The sequence below is a fragment of the Chiloscyllium plagiosum genome, unplaced genomic scaffold (genome assembly GCF_037043375.1).
Source record: "Chiloscyllium plagiosum isolate Xiang-an unplaced genomic scaffold, Cpla_swu_hap1 HiC_scaffold_30, whole genome shotgun sequence".
NCBI classification, from domain to species: Eukaryota; Metazoa; Chordata; class Chondrichthyes; order Orectolobiformes; family Hemiscylliidae; genus Chiloscyllium; species Chiloscyllium plagiosum.
Window position 1 is genome coordinate 46,861,145 of NW_028270168.1, and position 16,161 is coordinate 46,877,305.

The window sequence follows — 16,161 nt, forward strand, 5'->3', positions numbered from 1 at the left end:
TGCTGTTATATATAGTCCTGTTTTACATTGCTTGGTGATTTGCCTTCAGCATTCTTTATCTTGCTGTTTTGTTTGACTTTCCACCTGATTTCTTATGCTGTCTATGCACTTAATATGCTTACCAAGCACTCAATCTGTCTTTATTTATTCATAGCATTCTATTTGGGCTTAGTTTGAACAGTGTATATTTTTTCTGCACTCAGTTGAAAACCAAAGCTGGAATCTTCCCAGCCCAGCACATTGCAGGGAATGGAGGGTTTGAGTTATAAAGAGAGGCTGGATAGACATAGAGCTTTTTTGACTGGAGTGTAGGAGGTTGTCGGAGAAATTTGCCCAATAGGTTAGAGATCTCAAAACACAACTCTAAGTGAAAGATGCAGTGCAACCAAGGATTGACCAATGCCTGACCAGGTGCATGGCTGGGTTTTAAAGATATCGCTGGTGCTAGCAACCCTGGGAGGTCCTAACAATAGGCAGTAATTCTGAGTTGGAGAATATGATGGGTGGTGTGATAGGGGCCTCATAGCCCATGAGAATAATTTGAGAAGATGGAGTGAGAAAGCATGCAGGAATTACAGAGATAAGCCTCAATGAAACTCACCAAATTGACACTTAGCTGATTTCTGGTAAGGTTCAGTCCCATATTTCCAATTGTTGGTCAACGTTATTGTTTGTCAATATTGTTGCCATTTTATTTTTCCATATTGTATTGTCAGTCTCACAAAACCAACTTTTTCTAATTTATTAACATGGTTCATGTCATCATAACTATATCCTTCTCCATCATTATGATCACTATTGCCAAGATATCCCCTATTTTATTTCACCTAATATTCTTTTGCAAATTCCAAAGGTGAGTCTTGCTTTGTTGGGCTTCCCATTTTAAACATTGAGTTTGAAAGGAGTCCTGTGCATACTGAAGAATCTCCATTCCCTTATCCCTTTTACCATCTCTTCTGTCTGTTTAATATTTCCTTAAAAGTACAATTTAAAAACTCTGTTTGTTAGCTGCTCTATATGTTGATTATTATATAAACTTTTGAAAATCACTACTCAACCCCATTTAATTCTTATTTTTCAAGTAATATATAACCTAGTTAATTTTCTTACCAAGGTGAAAGACGGAGCACTCACCTATGTTAATGTCTAGTTAACAGGAAATATTTAAACATGTTAACTTTTCTTGTAATTTGTTGCAGTTCACCTCAGTGTTGATTATTATATTTGCAAGTTTAGAAATTATAGTTTTAATTCCAAATTGTTGATGTAAATGATTGACTGATGCTTGTGGGGGGCATTTCCTCATTCTGAAACAGTTATGATTTCCACCTTCTTGCTGCTCTGTGCCTGACAGTTAGCTCACTGTGTATGCTGCTACTTGGCTCGGCACCCTACATACACTGACCTTATTCATTTGTTATCGAGTATAGAGATCCATCAGCTCATACTGCCTGATCGAACATTGTCACCAGTTGTTACTTAATGTGTTGTTCCAATGTGTTGTTCCTCCTTGCTATTACCAGAAAGCAGAGTAAGCAAAGACATGACAACAGTGGGAAAGAAAACTGAGGTGAAGTGAGCAGCTAATCTCATCTTGCCCTTTATTTACAGCAGTCAAAATGTGGGTATGATCCCAGATGGAGTCATAGAATTATACAGCATGGGAATGGACCTTTCAGTCCATCTCACCCATGCTGACCAGATGTCCTTAATCAATCTAGTCCCATTTGCCAGTACTTGGCCTATATCCTGCTAAACCCTTCCTATTCAGAAATATACACATAGACAAGGAAGAAACTATGGTCTCATTCGACGTAACGGCACTGTTCACCTCTATTGACAAAACCCTAGCCAGAGAAACAATAGCCAACCTGCTGGACATACAGAACAGACAACAAGACGTTGAACCTGTCAACAAAGACGGCATACTTAAACTACTGGACCTGTGCCTCACAACACACTTCACATTCAACAACCAGATATACGAACAAATCAACAGAACACCCATGGGCTCACCCATCTCTGGACTCATAGCAGAAGCAGTTATGCAAAGGTTAGAACAAACAGTCCTACCACAAATTCAACCCAAACTCTGGGTCAGATATGTTGATGACACCTTTGTAATCATTAAAAACACGGAAATAGAGAAAACACAACGTATCATCAACGCCACACTCACAGGAATCCGATTCACGAGAGAAGAAAAGGACAACCAACTCCCATTCCTAGACGTGGTGGTACAGAGAACACCAAACGGAGAATTCACTACAAGGGTACACAGGAAAGCCACACACACAGACCAAGTCCTGAACTATGAAAGCAACCACCCCAACACACACAAACAAAGTTGCATCAAGACACTATTCAAAAGGGCCACAACACACTGCAGCACACCAGAACTGCAAAAAGAGGAAGAAGAACACCTGTACAAGGTATTCGCCAAAAACGGATACCCGCGCAATTTCATCAACAGATGCCTAAGAGAAAGACAACGGAACGAGGACATGCCGCAACCCAAAGGACTAGCCACACTACCATACATCAGGAGCATTTCCGAACTGACAGCCAGACTACTGCGACCACTAGGACTTATAACAGCACACAAACTAACAGCCACTCTCAGACAACAACTCACCAGAACGAAGGACCCGATACCCAGCATGAGCAAAACTAATGTAGTGTACAAAATCCCATGCAAGGACTGCACAAAACACTACATAGGACAAACAGGAAGACAGCTAACGATCCGCATCCATGAACATCAACTAGCCACGAAACGCCACGACCAGCTATCCTTAGTAGCCACACACGCAGACGACAAGCAACATGAATTCGACTGGGACAACACTACCATTACAGGGCAAGCCAAACAAAGAACAGCCAGGGAATTCCTAGAAGCATGGCACTCATCTACAAACTCCATCAACAAACACATCGACCTGGACCCAATATACCGGCCACTACAGCGAACAGCTGAAACTGACAACCGGAAGCGGCAGGGACAGGCCACTATAAATGCTGGAGGAAACACCACAGAAGCGCTTCACAGGAGGCTCCCAAGCACTGAGGATGTCACCTAGACAGGGGACGAAACGTTTGCAACAAAAATTTCCAGCTCGGCGAACAGAACCACAACAACGAGCACCCGAGCTACAAATCTTCACCCAAACCTTCCTATTCATGTACCTATCCAGATGCCTTTTAAATGTTGTAATTGTACCAGCCTCCACCACTTCCCCTGGCAGCTCATTCCATGCACATACCACCCTCTGTATGAAAAAGTTGCCCCTTACGTCCCTTTTATACCTTTCCCATCTCATCCTAAACCTATGCCTCCTAGTTCTGGACTTCCCCACCCCAGGGAAAAGACCCTGACTATTCACCCTTTCCATGCCCCTCATGATTTTGTAAACCTCTATAAGGTCATGCCTCAAGCTCTGATGCTGCAGGGAAAATTGCCCCAGCTTATTCAGCCTCTCCCTATAGTTCAAACCCTCCAGTCCCGGAAAAATCGTGGTAAATCTTGCGGTTGACTTTGAGTCTTTTTTTATTTCTGGGTATTAACAATATAAATAAACAGCCTTTTTTTGAACCCGAAGAAACCTTGCAAATGACTGCTTATTATTTTGTTATTTCTCGTGAACTATTTAATCAACATTAATTTTCCTATTCCCTGTGAGAAAATGATGGTGAGCCACCTTCTAGCATCATTGCAGCCCAGCAATGAACCTATTCCCTCAAGGCAGGTAATTATCTAACTTATCTCTTGGGAAGCTATTTACTCAAATAGACTTGATTTGGACCTGTTTGGCTCATAGAATAACTTCTGCACTGCTCAGTAATCCTTCTAATAGTGACTACCATTAAGGAAGTAGAGAAGGATGTCCATTAGACACTAGCCCTACCCAACAGCTACAATGCACTTGCTACATCTGAGGTAGGGTGGATGGGAACCTCAAAGCAGGAGACATTCCACTCTTGGGCAGAAGGTTGTAGCCAGAGAGGATTCGGTAAATATGCCACAATAGCATAACTTTTCAAAACAAAAGGACTATTGATTTTCAAGTTCTATCACTTGCTTTTGATATTCTGGACTAAAATGGTAATAAAAAACATGCTGTTTTAAAATGGCTCCAGCAATCAGCTGACCACACAGATTGGCTCAAGCTTTGAGAAACCAATAAGCAAAATTATTTGAACTGCAATTAACAATTTTTTAATCAAAAGGCGCTGCTAACAACTCCAGCCAGCTATCTGGCAAGAAACTCTCAACTCCAGTTTTGCTCTGCGCCTGTAAGATATGTTTTACACGTTGGAGAGGTTTCCAGTTGTCAAACTTCAAACCAATGGGCTCAGACTTTGGAATATGCAGCCTGGCTGTATTTCAGGGAACCGCTTTCATCAGAGAAGGGGAGGTGGAATTTGACTGGAGCCAGCTGGAGAAAGTGCTCTCTCAGCCCCTCAAGAAGGAAACATGCCCTGTGCCAGAGCTAATTAAAAAAAGAAGCGTCAGAATAACGAGAACGCAAAGGTCAACTGAAATATTCACAGCAGCTCAGGATGCAAGACATCAAACAAGCAACTGTGGTCCCAGGTTAAAACTCCAGCCCTCACAGACACCCGAAGGATTTTACATTATATAGCTCTTTCATCTTCCTTTTGAACTTTATTTTCTGAGCTCAACACTATTCCTTTATAGCGTTGTGTGTAAGTGAGTGCATGTGTGTGCACATGTGTGAGTGAATGTGTGTGTGAGAGAGTCAGTGTGTATGTGTGTGTATCTGTGCACGTGTGTACATAAGTGAGTGTGTATGTTAGTGTGTCTGTGAGTGTAAGTGAGTGTGTGTGTGAGTGTATGAGTGGGAGTGTGTGTGTTGGTGTGGGTGTGTCTGTGAGTGTGTTGGTATGTCAGTGGGTGTCTGTGAGTGCATATGTGTGGGTATGTTTGTTTTTGTGTGTGTATTGGGTGTCTGAGTGTGTGTTGGTATGTCTGTCAGTCTGTGTGTGTTGGAGTGTCTGTGTGTTGGAGTGTCTGTGAGTGTGTGTGTGGGTATGTCTGAGTGTGTGTGTGAGAGAGTCAGTGTGTATATGTGTGTATCTGTGCACGTGTGTACATAAGTGAATGTGTATGTTAGTGTGTCTGTGAGTGTAAGTGAGTGTGTGTGTTGGTGTGGGTGTGTCTGTGAGTGTGTGCGTTGGGGTATCTATGAGTGTATGTTGGGGTGTCTGTGAGTGTATGTGTGTGTGTGTTGGGGTGTCTGAGTGTGTGTTGGAGTGTCTGTGAGTGTGTGTGTGTGTTGGGGTGTCTGTGAGTGTGTGTGTGTCTGTGAGTGTGAGTGTGTGTGTATGTGCACACTTGACATGGATTCCTTTTAACTCTGATATTAACAGATAATAAAACAGCTTTCTTTCACCTGAGGAAAACTTGCAATTGGCTGCTTATTATTTTGGAATATCAAGTGAACTATTTCATGACCTTTTAACTGGGAAAAGTGTAACCTGGTGCTGGACAGAACATTGGTGTTTGTTTTGTCCACTCGAAGCAGTTTAACAGAGGGGAGCTGATTCACCCCTCCCCAGCTGGTCATGACAACTTCACAGGAAGGTAGCGACCTCTGTAATCACGAATCGGAATCCAGAAGGTTGCTTAGTAACCTGCTGCTGGGTCAAAGGATATCTCTGAGCAACTGGAAAGAAACTTGATATAGGGATGACAGTCCAGAAGCTATGATTCAGCTCAGCACCCACGTTATTGAAAAAAACAACGTGGAGTTCTCTCAAAAAAGGCTCACGAACTAGAAACTAAATTTTAAAATAACAAGGAAACGAAAGAACTGTGAATGCTAGAAATCAAAATCAAAATCGAAAATTGCTGGACAAACTCAGCAGCTCTGGCAGCCTCTGTAGAGAGAAATCAGAATTAACGATTTGAGTCCAGTGACCCTTCATCAGAACAGAACTGACAGAGGATCACTCGATGTGAAATGTTGACTGTTTCAAAACCCAGGGGCTACATTAGAAAAGAAAGATCTTCATGGGTCGCCATTCTGGGATGGCTAGCTAAGTCAGTATTCAATATCATTGGGTGAGACAGATTGGGAAGGTGAATGTATGACTGAAAGGAGCTGGAGGAAGAAGTGTGAGGTTAGAGTGTCAGATGAATAACGGAATAGCATTCTAGACATGTAGATTGCCAGGGGGGTAGGAACCAAGTGGATTATGGGATAGGGTCTCAGGTGGATAGGAATCAAGTGGATTACGGGATGGAGAGGGAGGGGGTTGGAGTTGAAGGGATTGGGGGAAGAGCTATCAGGTCCCACAGTGCTTGAGGCAGAAGCAGACTGGTTCCCAGTCAGGGAATGAGAGGTTGGGTCCTGAGTGCAGGACGGGGAGGTCCAGTTCCAGTGCAGTTGTTTCAGAGAGGGAAAGGCTACCAGGGTACCAAAGGTTTGAGTCCAGAGCAGAGCAGCAGGGTTTCAGGTTTGGAGAGGGGAAGGGGGATCAGGTCTGGAGAGGGGGGAAGGGAGGGAGTGGGTAGGATGGTGTTCAATGCTGTGTCGCGGGGATGTTAGCTCCAGTGCTGGGAAGGGGTCAGATCCAATAGGTTGTCCAGTCTCAGATTGACGGGGGTGTCAGGTCTGCACTGAAGGGGTTATTGTGCCTGGGGGATAATGAGGGATGCTGTTGGGTCATGGTCTGGGGGTGTTGGAGGTCTGGGTGGGAGTTGTAGTCGGATGTGTGTCAGGTAAGCCACACAAGAAAAGAAAAATTAGGATAGAAATAGAACAAAAGTCACTCAAACTGCCACCTTTCAATTTTTAAAATCATCCCCCCTCTCCTCTGTCTCCCTCCCAGGGCCCATTCCCCCCTCTTCCCAGTACCTTCACTGTGACCCCCGGGGTCAGGGAAGTGCCTTGAATCTTCAGCTGCCATCCTTTGATACTGGTGGCCACTTGGTGCCAGTCTCTGCCTGGGTGAAGGGTTGGCGATATAGCAATACGGGCCTCCCTTCCACTCTCATTCATTAATCTGCTGCACAGTTCAACCAATGCCCCTCTCCCCCATAACCCAGTTTCAAAATTTTGAAAATTGTGCAAAACTTAGGAGTATGTTTTTGTGAACTATCTTAAAAGGACAGGGAGTGCTGATACGCAGACAACTGGTAAATAAAATTAAATCCAGAGAAATGTGAAGTGTTCAAATTCAAGATGATGCTGACACACGACAATTTGTGAGCTCTCCACAGCAGATCTTATTCTCACATTCATTACAATCGTTCCGCACTCTTACACTTGGATTCTAAACCCATAACAATTACTAACAACGTTTTCTTAAATCTACTTTCAGGTGTGAAGATTCTACACATGTCGAGATCTGAGTATTACCGATGCTGGATTCGCAGACCTTGAGCAAACCTATTGGCTTCCTGCAGACCCAACTTTCCCAACCATGAGGATACCTGAAACCAAGGCCTGAACTCTGACCCCATAGTGACCTGACTTGTAAGGAAACCAGCCCCCGCAGTGACATGGCCCCTGGAGGCCAGACCAACCCACTCCCGAACTCTAACCCTGCAGCGATTTCTACTTAGCGACTACAGCTTTGCTTTCAACACTTAAGCCCCAACTCAACTAATCTCCAAACTCCAAGACGTAGGCCCCTGCTGTGTCCTCTGCAGGTGGATCCTTCACCTCTTTACCTGCAGACCGTAATCAATGTGACTAGGCAACAATACCTCCTCCACGATAATCCCCAACACTGTTGTCCCATAAGGATACGTACCCTGTCCCCATCTGTACTCCCCGTACACTCATGATGTGTGGCCACATTTCATCCAAACTTCAACTACAAGTTCACTGATGACACCACTGTTGTTGGCCGGATGTCAAACAATGATAAAACAGAAAGCAGTAAAGAGTTAGAGTGCTGGGTGACAATCTCCCTCAATGTTAGAAAAACTAAAGAGCTGATTCAGAAAGCAAGGAAAATGACACAGTGCAGTTTACATCAATGGAGCTGAGGTGGAGATGGACGAGAGTGTCAAGTTCCTAGGAATAACAATTGCCAACAATCTGGCCTGGACCACCCACGTTGATGTGACAGTGAAGAAAGCACAACAACGCCTTTTCACCCTCAGGGGGTGAGCAAATTGGGCATGACCATATGGACCTTCACCCACTTTTATAGATACACCATTCTATCTGGACTCACCACGCCTTGGTACGGCAACTGTTCTGCCTAGAACTGTCTGAAACTACAGAGCGTTGTGAACCCAGCCCTGTCCATCACGCAAGACAACCTTCCATCTATGGACACCATCCACACTTCTCCCCGCCTCAGGAAAGAAGCCAACGTCATCAAAGGGCCGTCCCACCCACCCTAGAATCTCTCCCAACCTCTTCCTTCAGGCAGACCATCCAAAAGCTTAAACACATGTACCAACAGGTTCAAGAACAGCTTCATCCCTGCTGATGATAGATATCTGAATGGACCTCTCAAATTGCAAATCGATCATTAATCTTGCTTTTTGAACACCCTCTTCACAGCCATAACTTTGTATCCCTCGCTCTCTTCAATTACCAAACAAATTTGTGCCTTTGTATGTTATGATCTAACCACAAAACAAAACATTTCACTGTACTTTGGTACATGTGACAATAATAAATTAAATCAAATCAGATTTTGTGGAGAGAACCAGGAAGGGCAATATACAGTAAAAGGTACAACTGGGGGATGCAAATCAGAAAGGGATGAAAATAATTAAGTTCACGGAATAATTTCAGAGACTGTGGTGGAGTGCTTCCTGAAATAATTCCACAAAGGCTGGTATCCTGTCAGCAAGTCACCCTTTATTGACATGTGTATAGTACATGACACTGACCTAGCTAGCTCAGAACTGGCTCTCAGAGTGAGCAGAACCTCTGACATTCCTGTTTATAATATTTTATTAAACAAATTACAAAACACAGTTTACAAAAAACAGTTAATATTTACAGCTGTATACAACAGCAATTTTACAAGGGAGACGAGCAGCAAAGCCAGGCCCCAAACCCTACCATGCAACCAGTTTACAGAGAGAGGAGGACAAACCACAAATCTCAGTTTCACATATGACAAGACAGTGACAATAACATTTGTACATAAAAAGCTAATCCAGTTACATAAGCAGTGCAGACAATACAGACCCAGCAAGCCCCCGTCCCTCCCACCTTCCGACCACTCTAAGGCAGCCCGCCCCTACCCACCTTCCGGCTCTCGGACCACCCCATCCCCCTTTCAGCTCTCTGTCTGCCATGCCACACCTTTCGACCACCTCTAGGACAGCCCGCCCCAGTACCCGCCCAGGGCGACAGTGGTCAGGATGGCCTACCCACCTTCCGGCTTCACGAACCACCCTCAGCACCTTTCAACCACCTTTGGGGCAGCCCACCCCGGTACCTGCCCGGGATGACAGCACTGAGGATGGCTACCCGCCTTCTGGCTCTCGGTCTGCCCCTACATACCATTGGGCTCTCACTCACCCCGATGCACCATCCAACCCGTGGGCTATCCTGGCAGACCTTCCAGCCACCTCTAGGACAGCCCGTCCCCTTCCCTGCGATGACAGTGTGCAGGGTAGCCGACGAGCCTTCCGGACCTCAGCCTGCCCCTGTGCGCCTTCTGGCTCTCGGCTGCTCTGACACACCTTTAGACCACCTCTAGGACAGCCCATCCTGATGAACCCTTCTCGGGACGACAGCGCTCAGAACGGCCTACCCACCATCTGGCTCTCGGGGCAACTGGCATCAGGGTGGCCTACCCATCCTCCGGCTTTCAGGACAGCCTACCAACCTTCAGGGTCACAGGCTGGCCTACCCACACTCCGGCTCTAGGGGTGACAGCTTTCAGGACGACCCATGAGCCTCCCAGCTCACAGTAAGGACATTTTTTTTTCTATTTTTTTAGAATTTTTTTTCTCTATTAACCCCCACACTACCGCTTAACTGCGGTAGTGCTTATATTTTTTCCCAGCACTGTGTGTGTGTTTGTGTGTGCGTGCGCGCGCAGGTGTGAGACACAGTGAACGACACAAGGTGTATGAATCTTTATTCGATTTCCACCACCAGGAAGATAGGAAAACACCCGAGTGGCCTGTGACAAGCACTGCCCTTCACAAAAGGCAATGCTGTGTGATCAAACAGTGAAGGGGAGGGCAGGGATTAAATCAAAATAGAATTGGAGGGGGAAATACCACTCCCTGCGGTGCCCACCTCTCCCTGAATAACTCCAGGCTGTTGGTGGAGACCACATGCCCCTTCTCCAGGGATACCCGGGCCCTAACGTAACCGTGGAAGAGGGGCAGGCAGTCGGCCCTAACGACCCCCTCCATGGCCCGCTGCCTGGACCTGTTAATGGCCAGTTTGGCCAGGCCCAGGAGCAGACCCACGAGGAGGTCTTCAGACCTGCCCTCCTTCCTCCGTACCGGGTGCCCGAAGATCAGGAGCGTGGGACTGAAGTGCAACCAAAAGCAGAGGAGGAGGTTTTTAAGAAAATCAAAAAAGGGAGTGCAAACGCCCACACCCAATATATACATGGTCCAAGGACTTCACCGCGCCACAGAACAAGCAGTTGGGCTGGGAGTCCGTGAACCACCGCAATCTGCGGTTGCAGGGGACTGCTGCGTGCAGCACCCTCCACCCCAGATCCCCGAGAGAAAGGGGGAGGACTCCCGCGTAGAGAGCCCTCCACTGGGGATCCCCACTGCCCGGTGGCAAATGGGCACGCCAAGGCGTGTCTGGATGGTAGATGAGGGAGAAGAGGTGGACGGTGTGCAGCAGCAGTCTAATTTTTTTTTTTTTTGACAAACACTGCCCTTCATATCAAAGGGCAGTGCTGAATCTCCGGTTTACTTTTTTTTTGTTTTTTTTTGGAGAAATGATGCACTCCATTTTTTTTTTATTTTAACCCCTACACTACCACCTAAGTGCGGTAGTGCTTATTTTATCCCCAGCACCCATGGTGTGTGTGTGCAGGTGTGAGACACAGTGGAAGACACAAAGTGCACGAATCTTTATTCAATTTCCACCACCAGGAAGATAGGAAAACACCCGGGTGGCCAGTGACAAACACTGCCCTTCACACCAAAGGGCAGTGCTGTGTGATCAAAACAGTGAAGGGGAGGGTAGGGACTAAATCAAAATGGAGTTGGAGGGAGAAATGATGCACTCAACTCCCTGCGGCGCCCACCTCTCCCTGAACAACTCCAGGGTGTTGGTCGACACCACGTGCTCCTTCTCCAAGGACACCCGGGCTCTAACGTAACCGCGGAAGAGGGGCAGGCAGTCGGCCCTAACGACCCCCTCCACGGCCCGCTGCCTGGACCTGTTAATGGCCAGTTTGGCCAGGCCCAGGAGCAGACCCACGAGGAGGTCTTCAGACCTGCCCTCCTTCCTCCGTACCGGGTGCCCAAAGATCAGGAGCGTGGGACTGAAGTGCAGCCAAAAACAGAGGAGAAGGTTTTTCAGGAAATCAAAAAGGGAGTGCAAACGCCCACACCCAATATAGACGTGGTCCACGGACTCCACAACGCCACAGAACAAGCAGTTGGGCTGGGAGTCCGTGAACTACCGCAATCTGCGGTTGCAGGGGACTGCTGCGTGCAGCACCCTCCACCCCAGATCCCCGAGAGAAAGGGGGAGGACTCCCGCGTAGAGAGCCCTCCACTGGGGATCCCCACCACCCGGTGGCAAATGGGCACGCCAAGGCGTGTCCGGACGGTGGATGAGGGAGAAGAGGTGGACGGTGTGCAGCAGCAGTCGATACAGGGCCTTTCTCTCCACCTCCCTAAACAAAACAAAATTAAAATTTCGGAGGTGGCTCAGGTTGTGGGGCACAGGCTCCCGCGGGAAGTACGGGACCTTGGGGCCAATGTGAAATTCCGTCCGGGCTGGGGTGAGCGCAGACGGGATCCCACCGCACACCTGAGCGTCCTCCAACTGGTGCACTACGTCGGGTCCGAGCACCGCCGTTTTAAGGCGTCGGATGGCGGTGGCCATGTACCGGATGTCTACCGCTGCCCTGCCTGCTATGTCCTGCGGCAGCGTCCAGCCCAGGCCCCCGGCACCCAGCACGTCCCCGACCCTGGTCACCCTCGCCGCCACGGCCCTCCCCTCAGACAGCCACTCGAACCCGCGAGTACGGAGGTGCGGATTCCTGAGCAACGGCTCCGACGACAGCCGCTACTCCAGCCGGAGGGTAGGCACGGTGCGATTCGACCATGTTCCAGACAGTGATCAGGTCCTGGTAAAAGATAGACAGCGTCCTGAGGGCGACCTCCAAACCGTCACGGTCGACGAACAGGAGCTGCGTGTCGTAGTTGAGGTTACGCACCTGGCGAAAAAAATACGTCGCCAGGGCGCACCACCTAGGAGGAGGCTCGACTTAAAGGTATCGCCGCAAGGTCTGAAGGCGGAACGTCGCGACCTGGGTGCGGACGCACACCAGCGACTGACCGCCCTCCTCAATAGGGAGACTCAGAACCTGCGCAGCGACCCAGTGCATCTTTTTGTCCCAGAAGAAATCGACCAACGTTCTCTGGATGTCAGCGACAAAGCCAGGAGGAGGGACCAAAGTGACCAGCCGGTACCACAGCATGGCGGCCACCAGCTGGTTTATGACCAGCACTCGACTCCTGTAAGATAGCACTCGGCCTAGGCGAGCCGAGACTTTGGCCTCCAGCTCCTGCCAGTTGGCCGGCCAGGATTCCTCAGCCGGGCTGAGGTAGACCCCCAGGTAGAGGAGATGGGTGGTGCTCCAGCTGAACCCCCGTAACTCCTCCGGCAGAGAGTCCACCCGCCACGGGCCGACCAGTAGTCCGGAACATTTGGCCCAGTTGATCCTGGCGGAAGATGCCGCCGAGTACACGGCCTGGCACTCGCGCATCCTCCCCAGGTCAGCCGGGTCGGTGAAAGTGAGGAGCACGTCGTCGGCGTAGGCCGAGAGGACCACCCCCGTGCCCGCGCCGCGCAGAACCAACCCCGACAACCTCCTCCGCAAGAGGCGCAGGAAAGGCTCCACGCACAGGGAATACAGCTGGCCGGACAGGGGGCAGCCTTGACGCACTCCTCTCCCGAAGCGAAGGGGAGCCGTCAGGGACCCGTTAACTTTAACCAGACACTCTGCGGCGGCGTACAAAAGTCGGATCCGGGCGACGAACTGCGTCCCGAACCCGAATGCCCGCAGAGTCCCGAGCAGGTACTCGTGATCGACCCTGTCGAACGCCTTCTCCTGGTCGAGAGACAGGAAGGCGCTCGGCAGACCAGCCCGTCGACAGAAATGGATCAGGTCCCGGACCAGGTGGACGTTATCGTGTATCCTCCGGCCCGGGACCGTGTAGGACTGGTCCGGGTGAATCATGTGGGCCAGCACGGAGGCCAGGCGAGAAGACAACACCCTGGCAAAGATTTTGTAATCCGTGCTGAGGAGGGAGACCGGACGCCAGTTCTTCAAAGAACGAAGGTCCCCCTTCTTTGGCAGCAGGACGATGACCGCCCTGCGCCAAGAAAGGGGCAGCTGTCCGGCATTTAGACACTCCCCAGGACCTGTGCGTAGTCGCTCCCCAGGACGTCCCGGAACGCCCTGAAGAACTCCACAGTCAGACCGTCCAGCCCCGTCAAGAGCCGGTTGAGGGCGCCGGTCAGCTCCTCTAAAGTGACGGGAGCGTCGAGCCTTCCGGCGTCCTCCGGGCTGAGCTGCGGCAGGTCCTCCCACAGAACTCTGCGAGTATCCTCGCTGGACGGATCCGCAGAGAACAGAGCCGTGTAATAGTTTCGGACGTGGGCCCTGATGCCCTCCGGATCCGAGACGAGGGACCCGTCGTCAGCCAGCAGCACAAGGAGCTGCTGACGGGTGCCACGCCTTTTTTCCAGCGAGTAGAAGAAGGGGGAGCTGGATCCGCGACCTCACGTACGCGCCCCGAGCCCCGACGAGCTGCAGGTCCCGGAGCACGGCCGCCTTCTCTTCGTACGCCCCGCGCAGGGCCGGGTCCGCGTCGGGCTGACCGAGGCGTGACTCCAGGTCGAGCAACTCCCTCTCCAACTCCTCGATCCTGGATTTCCGCCTCTTCGTCGACCCCCTCGCGTACTCCTGACAGAAGACGCGGACGTGAGCCTTGCCCACGTCCCACCATAGCCTCAGGGAGGGGAAGCTTCCCTGCTTCCTTCTCCAGCCGGCCCAGAAACGACGAAACGAGTCCCGGAACCGCTCGTCGTCCAGCAGCAGGTTGTTAAAGTGCCAGTACGCGGAGCCGAGCCTGGCGCCGAACGGAAGGAGTTCCGCCCACACCAGGTGATGGTCCGTGCACGACACCTGCCGTGTGGAGGCCTTCGGAAAACAGGAGGTGTACGCCCGCGAAACGTACAGGCGGTCGATTCTAGACGCTCCGACCCCAGGCCTCACGAAGTTGAAGGCGATGGAGTCGGGATGGAGATTCCGCCAGACGTCCACCAGGTCGAAGGACTTGACCAAGTCCCCCAACCTCTTCCCCGACGCGCAGCCAGTGCGGGCACCGCCGTGGTCCCTGCCCTCGAGGACGCAGTTAAAATCTCCCCCGAGGACGACGCACTGGTTCTCGTTGATGGAAGCGAGATGAGCAGACACTTCTCCGAAGAAGCTCGCTTGCCTCGGCCCGGCCAGGGGAGCGTAGACATTCACCAAGTGAAGCACCGCGCCCCCCAGCCGAACCGTCAGGTGAAGCAAACGGCCTGGCACTGGCTCCCTGACCCCCAAGATCTCCGGCTGAAAATGCGGGGTCAACAAGATAGCCACCCCGCCAGATCTGCGGGTGAGGTGACTCATGTAGACCCCCCCCTCGCCACTCCAGGAGCCAGGTGGCTTCGTCTCCCGGGGTAGTGTGGGTTTCTTGCAGGAAGCACACCGCATACCTCCCGTCCCAGAGGACCGAGAGGGTCTGGGATCTGCGCTGCGACTCCCTGCTGCCGTTGATGTTGAGGTTGGCTATAGTTGTCTCCATGTCGGAAGCTTTGTGCAACCACCACCAGTACAGATAACAAACCTATCTACATATTTACAGGGAGGACGAGGGAGGGGCACTGAAGTCCCTCGCCCTCACCAGGAGCGCCCCCAGGAAGTTCCTGACTCGCTTTCGCTCGTTAATGTCGAGCCCAGGCGCCTGGCGGGCAGCGTGGGCCGACCAGTAAACTCTTTCAAAAGAGCTCCAGCGGTCGAGCGCCAGTTGGGCTCTATCCCGGCGACTCTGAGTTTCCTTGACAAATTCCCGGAGTTCCTCGAGGGGGATGAGGGGGAGATCGGTGGGGGGCACCTGGGACTCGAAAATGTCACTGCAGACGGAGTCCGCGTCGTCCCCGGTGTCCGCCACCGATCCCGAACCCTCCTCCGGGTGGTCGCCCTCGGTCACCGACCCCTCCCCCATCGAGAGGATGGGGGCTGGTCCGGCGCCGCCAACCGGCCTCAAACCCCCGGCGACCCCACCCCCAGGGTCACCGGCAGTACCTTCCTCGGCGCACCCCTTCCCGGAACGCCCCGAGTTCGGTCATCGGGCGGCAGAGGCTCAGGGCCCCGCTCCTCTCCCGACACCGGGATGCCTGGCTCCTCGGGGAAAAGGTCATCCCCCAGGGCCAAGGCCCCCGGAAAAACAGTCTGGGAGGGAGGAGCGAGGTCCCTCCCCCCCGCCTTTCCCGGAATACAATTGGCTGGGGGAAGACAGGGGGCGTGGCCAGGGTGGGGAGGGTCAGCCGTGTCACTTCCTGCCCCGCCCCTGGTTTATCAGGTCAGGGCGGGCGGGGCAGGGGCCCAGTTCCCTCTCCGGGGCCCGGAGACACGGTCGCCGCAGAAGGTGGGGCAGCGGTGGTTCCCCCCAGGTTAGTGCCAGGGTGCGGTTGGGTGGGGCAGGGCTCAGACTCAGGGGCCCCCGGGCCAGGTGTCACGGCGCCAGGGGCAGGCGTCGAAGCCCGAGGGGTTTCTCCATCCGGGTGGTGGGGGGATGTGGGGTCAGTGGGGTTAGGATCAGGTACGGGTTTGGGGGTCAGTGTTCCCGCGCCGGGGCGACGCTGGCACGGCCGCAGGGGCATTGTCGTGCCGGGGCGGGGCAGGTCGTGGGCTAGGTGTCGGGGAAGGGGATAGGGTGGTCTCCCCGTGGGCGGG